We start from the raw sequence: 15,553 nt of genomic DNA on the forward strand, positions 1-15,553 counted from the left end.
CTGACAAGTTCTCTGGCCAACACCAATACTCACTAAATTCTTAGAAGTCAAGGAAACAATATACACACTGCAGTTATACAATAACTTCCTACACACTTTGGAGGATTAGGAGAAATATAAAGTCAGAAGTAACTGAGGTACCAGAAAACTACACATTTAGAAGCAAGTATTACTTTGCCTCAAGTAACAAACAACAGGATCTCTTAAGGGTGTGTGGCAGGGAAGCCATTAATTTGTATTTACTTACTTTCTTAGTTTTTACAGCTAGATTCCTGCCAAACACTAAGAATCACATCAAACAAAAGTCCCCTTGTCCCCCCCCCCCCAAACCCAACTCACTGTTTCAGAAAAAAACAAAAACAAAAAACCAAAAAAACAAGAACCAACTAGTTCTGAGTCTGTCAGAAAGGAAGTAGTTTGTAGTCAGAGCCAGCTAAACTGCCCCCTTTCCCCCACCCGGATAGGGTTTCTCTGTGTAGCCTTGGTTGTCCTGGACTCGCTTTGTAGATCAGGCTGGCCTTGAACTCACAGTAATCTGTCTGCCTCTGCCTCCCTGAGTGCTGGGATTAAAGGCGAATCTGGGCTTCTTATGTCTCCAAATGTCCTCAATTCTTGGAATGACTAATTCAGCACATACTCATTGGACATGTATGTGCTGAATATTATGTTAAGTCAGTGAACAAATAACCTATAGATGAGAGTCAAGTGAAAAAGCAAACACAAAGTCATTATTTCAAACTTTCATGCTGGCTATGTAGGAAAACAGGAGCCCCAGAAAAGGTTGGGAAATAAATTATTAAATTTATTTAAAACTCTATGCCAGGTCAGATCAGGTTATAGGTACGTGGCAGGGGCTATTGTCACTCCTACACACAGAAATCAATATTCTCAGAAAGCATTCTGAGAAATACCATATCTTCATCAGGTGACCACTACTGTCAGAATATGTAAAGAGAAATGCCATATGAGCATTTTCTAAATAAATAGTTAAGGCTGCTGGGACGGCTCAGTAGACAGAAGTGCTTGCTGTGCAAACCCAATGACCCAAGTATGATCTCTGGATGGAAGGAAAAAGCTGTTCTCTGATCTTTATGTTTCCATACACACACACACACACACACACACACACACACACACACACACACACTAAAATTTAGGTTGCTTAGACCACACAGAGATAGATGCATTTTTCAGCACACAAAGTACATCACACATTAAATGCCAATTAACAGTTCATACTATTTCCCCTCTCCCCAATAATTGCCCTAGTTAGCTGTCTGTCATCTATACACAACCTTCACACAGACAGATGTGACAAGAAGGATTACTCAAACCAGACTCACGATGAGCACGTCTGTTGGGACTGTCTTCATTGCTAGTTGACACAAGGTGGCATCATTCCCTGAACAAACAGTCCTGGATTATCTAAGCTAGTTCACATAAATGAGCAAGCCTGCAGCAAGCAGCTTCCTGCTTGGCTTCCTGCCCTGACGGACTTAACCCAGAAGTCTAAGACAGACATCCTCTTTTCATCTACAATTGGTAGCTACCACAGCAACATTATTTTGAGTCTGGACACCAAATTTTAAGTAGTCTTAGAGGTAAAGGTATTTCATAGGCACAAAATCCACACACACAAACAAAAGTAGTAAGAAATTACATTTCCAGCAAGCAGCAAGTACTCAACTACAAGGGGGAAAAAGATAACTATGAAACAACAACAAATATGATTTAAACCTCTATGGTAAGGCAGGTGGTGGCCCATGCATGTAATCCTAGAACTCCAGAGGCTGAGGCAGGAGGATTGCAGTTCACGGATCCTTACTTATATAGTAAGTTTGAGGAAAGCCTAGAATACATAAGACTGTCTCAAAAACACAAACTAAAACCCAACGAACCAACTAACAGTACTACAGTAAATTTTACCAAATCAACCAACCAACAACAGTACTATAGTAAATTTTACCAAACCACTGTGTTGATTATAAATTATAAAATACTTTCAAATGCCACTGGTTAAAGAGTTAACATGCCATGTTACAATCTCTTTGAAGAGTGAGTTAGCCTGTCATAAAGCTTACATGTGGGTACCTTAAGTTCAGCACCACTACTTACAGAAGTGTACACTAAGAATACATGAAAGCAATGGTTTTCAACCAGGGCTGATTGTGTCTACATCCCAATGGGCACATTTAACGATGTTTGGCTGTCATAACTCACGTCATCTCCAGACAGAAGACTAGGGTAGTGAGGTGTGAAGGAGTTCAGTAAGGGGCACCAGGGCCACTAGATGGCTCAGAGGTAAAGGCACTTGCCACCAAGACGATGACCTGAGCTCAGTTCCTAAAAGGAGAGAACTGACTTCCACAGGCTGTCTCTGTGCGCTGGCCAGAGCACGTGTGCCCACACATATATGGAGAGGAATTTTAATCCAGAAACATGGCTGCTGTGGCAAGGCATAACATCCAAAGACCTACGTCTGTGTAGCCCATCTGGATGGAATACAGAAGGTAAAGTTAGTCTGTAGAAGGAAGGAAGCAATGATGTTTGAAAGTGATGTCTAATTGAGGAGCAGACAGAATGATAAATCAGAGAAAGACTTGACAGACTGAGCCAGATGTAGGAGACGCCTAACTCTTTCCAAAAGAGATAGGAAAAAGAGGACTTAGGAGAGCAGTGCAGAGGGAGAGAGAGAGGAGGTAGTTTTTACCAGGACAAGTGTACAGAGACAGGTTAGAGAGACCAAGCTAGACACAGGTGAAGACAGAACGAGCCAGAGGATGAGGAGACACAATTAGAACATATTGCCAAAGTCAGTGTGAGGCCAAGCAGGTGAAGTCAGAAGCTGAGAGAAGCCAGTCTGCATCAGTCAGCTTGGAGAGGAGTTTTGAGCGAGACAGCTGAGTTGAACCAGCCATGGAGAGTTCAGAAAGAGCTAGAAAGGGTGAGCTTATTCAGCAGTAAGTCTTAGAGGATGAAAACATTCTAGACCTAGATTAGCTTGTACAAAGGCTAGAAGCTTCCAGGACTAGGCCTAAGTTAGCAGATGGAGGCAGTAAGCCTCAAAGACGACAATTAAATCAGGTGAATGAAAGTTACTTTTACACATATACCAAAGAGCAAATAAGTGTGATGGAAAATACATAAACAAGGATGTCAAAGCCCACCTGGAGGGAAGAACTTCTGTGTTTTTAAGCACAATAGGCTGAAATAACCTATAATATATTTCAAAGTGGTTGGAAAGGTATGGAATTTCTAGTACATAAAATGATTGTTTAAAGAGATGGAAATGTTTATTTACCTTGGCATCACTAAACTGCAAGCATGTATGGGATTACCATAATGTATGCCATAATGATGTATAAATATGTTTCAGTAAAAGAACCCAAACAGGAGATTAGGACATAATAAACAAATATATACCATGGCCTGCACAGTGAACCTGGGTGAAAACACCTCCAAGGGAAGAAAATGTTTGGTGCTTAAAGGCACCACACTGTGAATGCTTAGATTAACATAGGACTGTCAGTCATTCTGAACCAAGACAGACAGACATCGGCCACGGCACAGATGGCAGGGCTGGAGGCAATGTAGGCTCAGGAGACTCAGGCACGCCTAGTCTAGGTCCACTAATGGCTCCATCAGGATGGACAGGTGAGTCACTGAGACCTCAGTCTAGACAAAAGTAGCCAGAATCTCTGCGGGAGGGGATACTGACAGCTGATGTACTAGGCTGAGGAGACAAAGCTTCCCAGGGTCACAGCCAGTGAGTGGCAGACTAGGAATCGGAACAAGGCTCTGTCTCCTAGCCCTCACTCACCACTGCGTCTATCTTTCCAAACTACCGTGAAAGAAATTAACACTTGCCTCATGGCAGGCCTGTTCACCAGAGCTTCTCGCTAACTAGAGAAAGCCCCAAGTAGATCGGGATTCATGTTCAAAAGAAACAAAAAGCAAGTAATTTTACGAAGCTTGAGTGATTCTAATGTGCAGCTGGAGCTGGGCTCAGGATTATTACCAATAAACTCAGCAAAGACCACATATAACCTGCAAAACCCACTAGCCATCTCTGATGACATATATCCATAAGTAAAAGGGATCTAACTCTGTAAGTAGCAAAAGGAGAAGGAAATGTAAACAGATTTAAGTATACTGATAAGAAAGATAGGAAACTGTATCGTAGGAATACAATTGGTAAAATCATTGTTTTGGGGATCACTCAGAAGATGAGATTAAGCTGCTTGTTATCTAGAAAAAGGGCATCTGGTCACCCTTAAGGTAGAGGATTGGTATTATTAGCAGCTATGGGGCATACATTTTAGCACAATATAGAGCTGGAGAGACGGCTCCGTGGTTATTTGGTGGCTGTTCTGCCCGCATCTCTGAGTTCCAGTCCCAGCACTCACATGGAGGCTCACTACCATTTTCCAGGGGATTCAATGCCCTCTTCTGTGGATCAGTACCTTCCAAATATCACACAAAGGACTGTAAGTTACATGAGTTCATTTAGATGTAATAAATAGATCTATAAAGACAGAAATATGTAACATTTATGTAATTCCGGATTGTGTCATGGTCCTTCTTGCTATAGGTAGCTTAGTGTATTTATGTGTAATAACATAAATAAGTAAATAAAAATAATAATATAAATATCAATGTAAAAATAAAAATATTTAATTAAAAAAAAAAAGACAGAAATAGAGTCATGGTGGCCAGGACTAGAGAACAGTGGAGAGACGGGTTATCAGCTAAAAGGGATGAGCGCTCCACAAGGTAATGAGGTCCTAAGCTCGCTCTGGGGATCCTTGCACATATCCGTTCTCTTAACTACTGCACTGGATGCTTTCTGTGTGTGGGTGGTTACTTTGGCTCAGTTTCAAGTTTTACTTTATCATGGAGGGAAGGCATGACATAGTTCAGAGACAGAAACATGCAGGCGGGACTCTATATCTCAGAAGCAGAGAGAAATGTGTGTGCTAAATGGATAAATTGTACAGTATGTGCATTTTATTTTTAAAAGACTAAGTTAATAAAAACTAGTAAGTGGGAACATGGAGTTTTTTGTCTACCAATCTCTTTTTTTACATTGTGGAACATACATACCTCAAATCTCTGCCAACAGTATCAGTCAACCAGATCAAGATACTGGTTTAATGCTTGATAAATCAAAAGTATAAACATTAGTTATCATTTCAAAGCCGGAGGCAACAAGCTGATGACAGACCACAAAGTTATAAGTTAACCTCAAACCTCTGCATTTTATGAGCTCTGAGGGCTGAACATTAACTAAGACAAACCACAGAACCGAAGCAGTACCATGCCGCAGAGCTTTCTGCTCCTGGCTTTACTTTCACATTTGCTTCTGGGTAGGCTAAACTACAGACCTATCAAACGCTCATGTCTGACGTGGTGGCAGACATGACTTCCAGGCACAGCTGGGCTGATTTCATGTTAACTGTTACTAGTGGTCAAAGATGGCTTCAATGGGTTGCTGCAGCTCGGTAGGAAGTTGTTTCCGAGACACAGAGAAGCACGAGACTAAGTTAAAGCGAGCCTGAAGAAATACCCATATGCGTACATTTGAAATCAGCTCTGGGTAAGAGAAATTATTCAAGATAGTGTCACGTCACAATAGGCAAAAGATGACTCAGCTCAGCAGGAAGAAGATTGGGGCTGGGTTAAGGGTCTTGTCCTATCTGTCTCTGTCCCTGTCATTCCTCCCTCTCCAAGCCTCCATTCGCAACTCACTAGGGTCAGCACTGGGTAAGTGACATGGTACAGTGAGTATACTCCAAAAAGCAAAGTATCTTGAAGTTAGAGAAAAACAAGTATTTTAACCTTGTTTTTCATCCACTCAAGAAAAGAAAACACATAGGCTGGAGAGACGGCGCAGCAGTGAAGAACACTTGTTTTTGCAAAGGACTCAGGATCGTTTTTTAGCATTCACTTGGTTGTTCACAAACATCTGTCCCCAGCTACAGGGTATCAGATGCCCTCTTCTGGCCTTTGCAGACACTGCATGCACATGATGCATACATAGTATAGGACACATGGACACACACACACACACACACACACACACACACACACACACACACACACGGTTTATTGTTTTAACTCTACTTTCAGGGGGACCAACACTGTCTTTAGGCCTTAAATGGCACACTGGGTGCATATGGTGCTTATACACACGCAGGCAAAACACTCATACACATAAAAATAAATCTTAAAATTTTAAAAAGGAGCTGGGGCTGTGGCACACACCTCTAATCCTAGCACCCAGGGAAGCAGAGGCAGGCAGATCTCTGCGAGTTTGATGCCAGCCAGGTCTACAAAGACAGTCCAGGACAGCCAACTCTAAACAGAGAATCTCTGTCTTTAAAAAAAATAAACAAAAAACTAAAAAGGAGAATGTGGGGCCTAGTGAGATGAGCACTTGCTGTGAAAGCCAAAAGAGCCTAAGTTCAAATCAGCAACACACGTAACAAAGCAGTTCAATAACAGTGCTTCTATGTTTGAATCCTTATGCAAAAAGCTGTCTTTTTGTTGTTATTTTTAAATGCCAGTAATAAGGTCAAGGAGATGGCTCAGGGTATAAAGGTGCTTGTCACTAAGCCTAATGATCTGAGTTCAATCCCTGGGAATCACATGATGGAAAGAGAGAACCAGCTGGGAATGTTGGTGCACAGCTTTAATCCTAGAACTCAAAGTAGGGGCTGGAGAGATGACTCAGTGGCTAAGAGCACAGGCTGCTCTTCCAGAGGTCCTGAGTTCAAATGTCAGCAATCACATGGCAGCTCAAAGTAGGAGGAGGCAGCTCTCTGTGACTTTGAGGCCAGCCTAGTCTACATAGTAAGTTCCAGGCCAGCTAGAGTTACATAGTGAAATCCTGTCTTAAGAAAGGTGGAGATAGAACTGACAAGTTGTTCAACTTAACCTTACACTATAGAACACACAGAAACTCCTGTGCATGTGTACACACACACTCTCTCTCTCCTCTCTCTCTCTCTCAATAACCATTTTTAGATGTCAGTAACAAACTCAATGGTAGCTAAGTAGTGATAATAATAGCATAATTAGTGGTGATAACATCTGGACACCTAGAGAGGACATGTGAGTGGCAAGTAGTCACGGAAAGGCGATCCATATTATGTTAGGGGAATGGAAATTCTAATTATTAGATTCCATTTTATGTTCATGAGCATATGTAAAACTAAAACAGCAGCTTTATGAAATATGGGATGTACAGCAATTGTAACTCCTTGTACACCTAGTCTAGTGGAAATACAAAATACAATTTAGAAAATGTTTGACTAAACAGGAAGGACCTCAAAATCGGCACAAGACACCCCAAGTCAAAGTTCGCAGCATAAAGGAGATTTATTTGAGAGGGACAAAGGGTAGGGAGGAAGAGACAAGGAGAGGAGACAGAGGACAAGGGAAAGGGGGATGGAATGCTTGCCCTGAAGGGACAATGGACGGCCTCTGGATAGAGGAGACAGAAGTGGCCCTTGGGCAAATGGCATTTTACAAAGGGAAAGGAGGAACGCCATGTTAGGATGAGTAGGTTAGTTTTGATTGGGCAAGGTGTTAATTAGGCAAGGTCAAAGGGAGTTTTGATTGCTGGACTTCAATAATTTGATATCTAGACCTTGATAGTTAGCCTCAGGAGGAGAAAGTGGCCAATTAAGAGAGCAGACCTCGGTGGCTAGCTTCAGGAATGTGATCTAACAGTCTAGCAAGGCAGAGGGAACGGAGGAGAAAGGTGAAGCGAAAATTGTTGGCGCCACGTTTGCCATTCTCAGGCCCGCTAGAGCCCCTTTCAAAGCATACTGTGATGGTTTCTGCTTTGTTCAAGGCCAATTCAAAGAAGAAAGATTGAGCTGGATGTTTTGGCTTGGGGCTGAAATCTCAACACTTGAAAGAAAGGTTGAGCCAGGAGGATCATGGGTTTGAAGCCAGCCTGGGCTACAGTGGTCAATTTCAGGAATGCTTGAACTAGAGACTTTGTTTTAAAAATTAGCACAGCAGCTGGGTCTGGGAGTACACATCTTTAATCCCAGAGCCTAGGAGGCAGAAGCACATAGATCTCTGAGTTTGAAGCTAGCCTGGTCTACATAGTGAGGCTCAAGCCAGCCAGGACTACAGAATTAGATCCTGTCTCAGTCTGTACACTTAAATAAAGGGCAAGGGACACAGCTCAGGAGTAAGAGGCTGCCAAGGACACAAGGACTGAGGCCCTAGCTCCAGCACTCACACACAAACACACATATACTCAGGGCTGGGTATGTGAGTCACTGTCCTCAAGGGAGGAGACACCACAAGTACTGCAATCCCAAATCTTAGGAAAGCCACTTATGTGGAGACCTTGAACCACGCCCGCATTAAACTCTATCTCAAAAACTCAAGGGATGGGGGCTTGGTTCAATGGTGGAATAGTTGTCTAGCAATGTGCAAGGTCCTGGGCTCAATCTTCAACACTGTAAGTAAACAGATGAGGTTAATTTTAAAAATTATTTTAAAATTTGAAGTGTGTGTGTGTGTGTGTGTGTGTGTGTGTGTGTGTGTATGCGCATGCATGTGTGTGTTGGAGGATAACTTGCAGGAGTCAGTTCTCTTCTTTTACCATGTGCGTCCTGGGGATCAAACTCAGGTTGTCAGCCTTGCAGGCAAACACCTTTACTCACTGAACAATCCCATCAGCCCAACTTTTAAATTTTTTAGTTGACAACTGTATATAAAGGTCTCAATGTGATCTTTTCATACACACTGTGGAATCTAAAGCAAACTAACATATCACTTTTATGTTCTTTTCAAAGCAGCTACCATAAACATTAAAATTGTACATATACTTATTATTTTTAGTAAATAGTTTAAAACTTTAAAAGGGAAACTCTGAAAAGAATATATTTCTAACTAATAAAAGAAAGTATTTTTTTTCTCCCTATCATTAGAGATGGAAAAGTGAGTTAAGGCCAGAGATCATGAGTGAGTTCCTAGTTATGGACCACTGAGCTATTTACATAGCTGGATCATAGACTTTGATCTGATTTTTTTCCCGGAGGCAGGGTTTCTCTGTGTAGTCCTGGCTGTCCTAGGCTTACTATGCAGACCAGGCTGACCTTAAACTTACAGCAATCCACCTGCCTCTGCCTCCCGAGTGCTGAGATTAAAGGCATGTGCCACCATGTCCAGTGCTTTGATCTGATTTTAACTGTGCCCTGGATCTTTCCTTTTGAAATAAGAAAGTATATATGTTGTTTTTATTTCACAGGAGCACAATGTTAGGAGAATAAATTTTTGAAGAAACCCTGATCTTTTTAAAATGTTGAAAAATTTGCCAGGCATGGTGGCATATGCCTTTAATACCAAGTCAGGAGGCAGAGGCAGGTGGATCTCTGAGTTTTCAGTCCAGCCTGATTTACACACAAGTTTCAGGACTACTGCATAACAGAGAAGTGGTTCTCAACCCATGGGTCAGGACCCCTTTGAGGGCCTAATGACCCTTTTACAGGGGTTGCCTAAGGCCATCAGAAAACACAGATATTTACATTAAGATTCATAAGAGTAACAAAATTAGTTATGAAGTAGTAATAAAAATAATTTTATGGTGGGGGAGCAGTCATCACAACATGAGGAACTGTATCAAAGGGTTACAGACTTAGGAAAGTTGAAAACAACTGTAATCGAGATCCTGTCTCAGAAAAATTTGAAGACTGTGGGACTTCCAAAATTCTGTTTCATAGTGTGACAGAGGGCTCAGGATAAACAAGAGAGGGAGGACTATGGTTTAACAGTGATATGTTTGGGTCAAGCAGACAAGGGGTCAACTCTGTCAGTTAGTTTTTATCAACCTGACACAGATTAAGTTACCTGAGAAGTGGGCTGCAGTGGTAAATACCTTTAATCCCCAGCGTTTGGGAGCCAGAGGCAGGTAGATCTCAGAGTTCGAGGCCAGCCTGTTCTACAGAGTAAGTTCTAGGGCAATCAGAGCTACAAAGAGAAACTTTGTCGGGCCGGGCGTGGTGGCGCACGCCTTTAATCCCAGTACTCGGGAGGCAGAGGCAGGTGGATCGCTGTGAGTTCGAGGCCAGCCTGGTCTACAAAGTGAGTCCAGGACAGTCAAGGCTACACAGAGAGACTCTGTCTTGAAAAACCAAAAAAAAAAAAAAAAAAAAAAAAGAGAGAGAGAAACTTTGTTTCAATAACAGTTACCTAAGAAAAAGGAGCCTCAACTGAGGCTTTATCTCCATCGGACTGGCCTGTGGTCATGTAGGTGGCGCACGTTACTAATAATTGATGTGGGAAGGCCCAGTCCATGAGTGGCCCATCCCTGAGTAGGTGATCCTGGTGGTATAAGGAAGCTGAGCAAGGCAGGAAGCACATTTCCTCCACACTTCCTGTCCTCATGTCCCTCACTGATCAACAGTGACCCTTTCCTCCAAAGTTGCTTCTGGTCACCCTTTCTGTTAGTTACTTTTCTACTGTTGAGGTAAAACACCATGACCAAGGCAACTTAGAGGAGGAGAGGTTTGTCTCCTGCGGTTGTAGAGGGATTAAAAAGCCCACGAGGACAGCAGAGGCAGCAGGCATGACAGCTGCCACAGGATGCTGAAGACTCACTCCCTGAGCCACAGTTAAGAAGCAGAGTGGGAACTGACGTGGGAAGAACATGTAGCTCTCGGAACCTCAAGGCCATGCCTCCTAAGCCTCCACAAACAGCGCCACCAACTGTGGACACCAAGTATTCAAGCGCCAGAGACCAGGGGGATAGATCAATTTCAATCACTGCATGGTGGAACTGAAAGCCGACGAGGACGCCGTGTCACCTAGATGGAGCGGCTTCCCACTCAGCGCCATCCATGGCAATTACTGTATTGGTGACAAACTCATCAACGGCCATCCTGAAAGTAAACTGACAGCCATGCACGATATGCACATGGCCTATACTCATGCCTGAATCTACAGTACCCTACAGTCGAGGATTTGCTTATTCACAGCACTCCTTGGAGAACATCCTCACATTAAATGTAAAAAACCAAAACCAACCAACCAAACAAACAAAAAAACCCTGATATACAAGTGAAATGATAGCCATGCAATTGCTAGGCTTTTTGTCACTGTGACCAAAATAACTGAGTAACTCAAGAGAAAAAAAAATTATTTGGCTTAGGCCCAGAGGGTTCAGTGTAAGGTTGCCTAGATCCACAGGCTTGGGCAGATTATGGCAGAAGGGTGTGTAATGGAATTGCTGTTTACTTTATGGCAGACAGGCAGCAGAGATGGAACACACAAAGACGACACACTCTGAAGGGCATGGCCCCAGTGACTCACCTTTGTCCGCTGTTCAGTAACACCACCATATGAATCTGAGGGACTAACCTATTCACTAACTCACCCCCCTGGGGGGGCTTTGCTAATCGAAGCCTTTCTCAGTCAATCAACTGAATTACGATTAGCCATCACACAGGATGGGAGGGCGATGTAAGAGGAGTGCCTAGCAGGAAGATGGACTGACTGTCGGCAACACTCAGGAGTTTTGCCCTATGCTGTCTATGGATGGAATGCGATCCAGGTAACTCAGTTATATTACTTTTCAGTTGGCTTATGAGTCTAACTCGCATAGTTAGACTCATAAATCAATTCCTAGTCCTTTTGTAAAATAATCCAGCCCTGAACCAACATACAGAGTCACTTAATGAAGTTGTCCCATTTAAAGCATCCCATGAGACAGGTTTCTTATGTAAGAAATCTTGGTAATAGTTATCCTCTGCATGTATGCACCTCAGTTCCCTTACTATAAACAAGCAAACCACTCAACACATGTGAAGAAGCTCCTTTAATTGGGCCATGGAACTCTGTGGGTAGCTTTGTAGTACTGACACTTTCCTAGCTGCAATATTGTTTTGGGGGGAAAATAACTGTTATAGCATTGCATAAGGGCATTTGGGTCAATGACAAACCACCTTCAGTGGTCCCCAAGATTTTACAACTGATATCCTGCCGCCATCTTATTTTGTTGTGAATGCTATTGTATACTGTGCCAACAACAAACTTCCTAAAAATGCGCTTTCAGAACAGTATCTGTCATAGTTGTGATGACTGTACTGAAAATTCATTGGCCTTCTTTATAAGGAATTTAATAGCATAGAGTTTGCTAGGAAATGCATACTATGTTTTATTAAAACAAAAGCTAACACATTTTCCTGGCAGTGTTGCGGATCAAATCCAGGGACTCAAGTATACTGAGTGCTCCATCACTTGAGCCGCAATGTCCCCAGTGTAATGCCTTTCGTGACTTTATTAAATAGCAGTGAATGTTACCTAAATTTCTTATATCTCATTGCCAGCCATTTTTAAGACAGTGTTTCCTGAAGTCTCCTAAAAGCTAAAAATCAAAACTTGTCCTTTGCCCCACATTTATTTTTAAAATAAATTAAAGCATATTTTCACTGTACTATTCTGAACTTCATTGGGAAAGCTCATGTTAACTCATCTAAATCGTTGAAGATTCTAATAGTTTTCAAGGCAACCTGAAAGTGGCACTTTACTGTGGCAGAGAAGAAAACAAAAACAAACAAAAAAAACCACCCAATGCAGAGTTGAGAAAATGGGATCTTCTTCCTAGCTTCAATATTGGGCTTTTAGAACTATGCATTTGAACAGACCAATAAATCCCTCTAAAATGAAGGCTCATTAAAAACAAAAACAAACAAACAAACAAAAACGAAGCCGGGCGTGGTAGCACGTGCCTTTAATTCCAGCACTTGGGAGGCAGAGGCAGGTGGATCACATGGGCATATTGAAACCCAGAAGTCAAGTCTCTTCCTTAGTCATTCTCTTACTTTAAAATGTTTTAAAATGTGTTTTATATTTTGTATGTTTGAGGGTTTTGCCTTCATGTATATATGTGCATACCTGCATCTGTGCACACCTGGTGTCTGTGGCCAGAAGAGGGTACCAGATCCCCGGAACTGGAGCTATGGGCAGTTCTGAACCACTACTGGATGCTGGCGATCAAACCTAGGGCCTCTGCAGGAGCAGCTGTCTTCTCCATCCCTGTTTTATTAAACAATGAGTGTGTGTGTGTGTGTGTGTGTGTGTGTGTGTGTGTGTGTGTGTGTTCGTGTAGGATCACCTGGAGCTGGAGTTACAGATAGCTGTAAACCACCATACAGTGCCCGATATCAAATCCAGGCTCTCTGCAAACTTTCAGCCTCTCCTGACTGAGCCGTCTCTCCATTCCTTCTACCTCATGGAGACAAGGTCTATTCCTAAACCTGGACCTTACCAGATGGCTCCCAGGATCCCCTTGTGTCTGCCTCCCAGCAGTGAGATTACAGGTGAGCGTCACATGTGACTTTTCACACGGACGCTGGGGATCTGAACTCAGAACTTCAGGTTTGGGCAGCCCTTTACCCTCAGAGCCATCCCCTCAGCTTTTAATAGTAAGTAGGGTTGTTGCCCTGCAGGGGCATCTGCAGCCCTGCCCTCAGGGACCTCATGACCTGCGATGATGACATGTGTACCAGGTGTGGGCTGATGTTAGGACCCCCGGCCGCAGCAGCTTACTCTGTGTCCTAAGAGTGCCCTTTCTCTCACTCTCTGCCCTCATCCAGATCAGCTGTGCGGGCAACACCTTGGCCTGGGCACACCACAGGAGCCCCTCGCCCCACCATCATTACATTGCATAACAAGGGTATCTTCCAACAACAAATAAAATATGATTTTATGCAATGTTATAATCTTTACCTTGAAACTTAAGCTACTTTTGACATGCAAAGGCTCACTGGCTATCAAATACTTCTCTGGGACTGAAGACAGCTCATAGGTAAACAAAACTCCCCACCCCATACTCCCGGACAGGCTGGAGGGCTAATTCTTTTCTTCCTGAGATTCAAAAAATTAAAGTAAATGGCAAGGTAGATGGCACAAGATTAGCCATGGCTGTTATTGTGACTAAATAAAGGGCAAATGTCAGCTAGAAATACTATTGTTGTATATCTGAAATCTTCCAAAATACAGATCTGAAAAGTTACTCTCAGAAAGAGAAAAGCACACCCAGCAGGCAGGATTACATTAGTTTTGTCTAGTTTTTGATTTCGCTATAAGTGACTTTCATGCCCCCTTTTTACGGGGTTGCGACACAGTCTTTAAGAAATGCTCCTATTCGGCAGAGATTTTTAAAGTTCTGCTAAAATTAAGGAAAACGAACTCAAACCAAAGCTCAGCTGCTTCCTAGGCCATCTACGATAATAAGCATTAAGAGTTGAATACGGGACAGAACGTACATCCACGAAACCAGGCAATTTCACATAGATGCCTCTCCAACTTCTGGGTCACCAGTATTATATCCAAATAAGATGGAAAGTGAGTAAGTAAAACTTTCAGATAGGATGCTGCCACCGAGGTCATGGAACCACGGCTTAGGGTCCATGCAGACTGGGGTGTGAAGAAGGCTGGAGAAGAGGCTCAGGAAAGCGATGTAGAATGAAGCTGGACTGACTGGCCTTAATATGATGAGGCAAACCTGGCGCCCGGCACTGTTTCAAATGCGGGGAGAGGAGAGGAACAGGAGACAGACCCGAAAAAGAAAAAAAAGTATAAGCACAACCGGGGGGCGGAAAGGGTGCATGCAGCATTCCAGGGGGAAGCACAGGTGAAGGCGCTTCCACGTGATCTAACGCCCGGTTCTCAGCCACGCTCCTTACTTAGCTCAGGGCCTTAAAGGGCCGAGGTGGCGAGCGGCCTGCGAGGGGAGTGTGGTCGGTTGACAACAAGAGAAGCCGGCTGAGAGGAGAGGAGGCGATCGGGGAGGAGGGCCGGGGGAGGGCAGCAGGGCAGGCTGAGCAAAGGAGCGAGGCGGCAGGAAAGGGGGGAAGAGGGCCGGGCGAGGAGACAAGAAGAGAACGGAGGGGCTAGCTGGACACAGGAGCTGGGCGGGAGGGAGGGATCTCGGACCTCCGGGCAGCGGCCGCTCCTCTGGCTGACCGCCGCCCTCCATCCCGCGCCCCACGCACGCCGGGCAGGGGCTTCCGGCAGGGCCAGATCCAACTCACCGGCCGTGAGGCTCGGCTCCAGTTCTCAGCGGCTGCCGCTCCCGCCGGGCCTTGCCCGCCGCCAGCCCAGGCCTACGTCAGAGCGTGCGCACGCCCGCCTTTGTCTACGCCGCTGGACGTGGCCCCCCCGCGTCCCGCCCCCACCCCCGCGCTTGCGCGGTTCTCGGGGCGGGGGCAAGGGTGGGGTGGGGGTGGGGGGGAGACGCTGGGGATTAGGGGGTGGGTACCAGGAGCTTACCCTTCGCGCGGACCGGGTGGGGCGCGAGCGACGCTCGCCTCCTGCGCTCGGCGATTGGCCCGTCCCCGGCGTGCGCTCGCCCGCCCCTGGCAATGATGCTGCGGGGATTCTCGGTGTGAGCAAAGGTCGCTTTCAGAAGACCCGCTAGGTTTCTGAGCTGCGTCAGGTTTCCAGTACAGGCATGGGGGGCGGGGGGGATACGGAAGGCGGGGAAGCGTGATTGGCCCGAAGAGCGAGGTTTGTTTACTGAGCCAAT

General features: G+C 44.4%; 1 protein-coding gene across 2 annotated transcripts in view; it reads right to left on the reverse strand.

Annotated features, from left to right (window-relative positions):
* The window catches only part of GPAT4 (glycerol-3-phosphate acyltransferase 4), a 41,267-nt gene extending 25,833 nt beyond the window's left edge, over positions 1-15,434 (reverse strand). Inside the window, exon 1 of one of the 2 annotated variants that reach the window (XM_084760029.1) lies at positions 15,298-15,434. The gene's annotated coding sequence lies outside the window, so the exon portion shown is untranslated. Of the gene's footprint in view, positions 1-15,059; positions 15,206-15,297 lie in introns of those variants that run through there. The other variant, XM_084760028.1, reaches the window with a different exon arrangement.
* Positions 15,435-15,553: the final 119 nt, after the last annotated feature.

The sequence above is a fragment of the Acomys minous genome (genome assembly GCF_964271855.1).
Source record: "Acomys minous genome assembly, chromosome: 15".
Taxonomy (NCBI): domain Eukaryota; kingdom Metazoa; phylum Chordata; class Mammalia; order Rodentia; family Muridae; genus Acomys; species Acomys minous.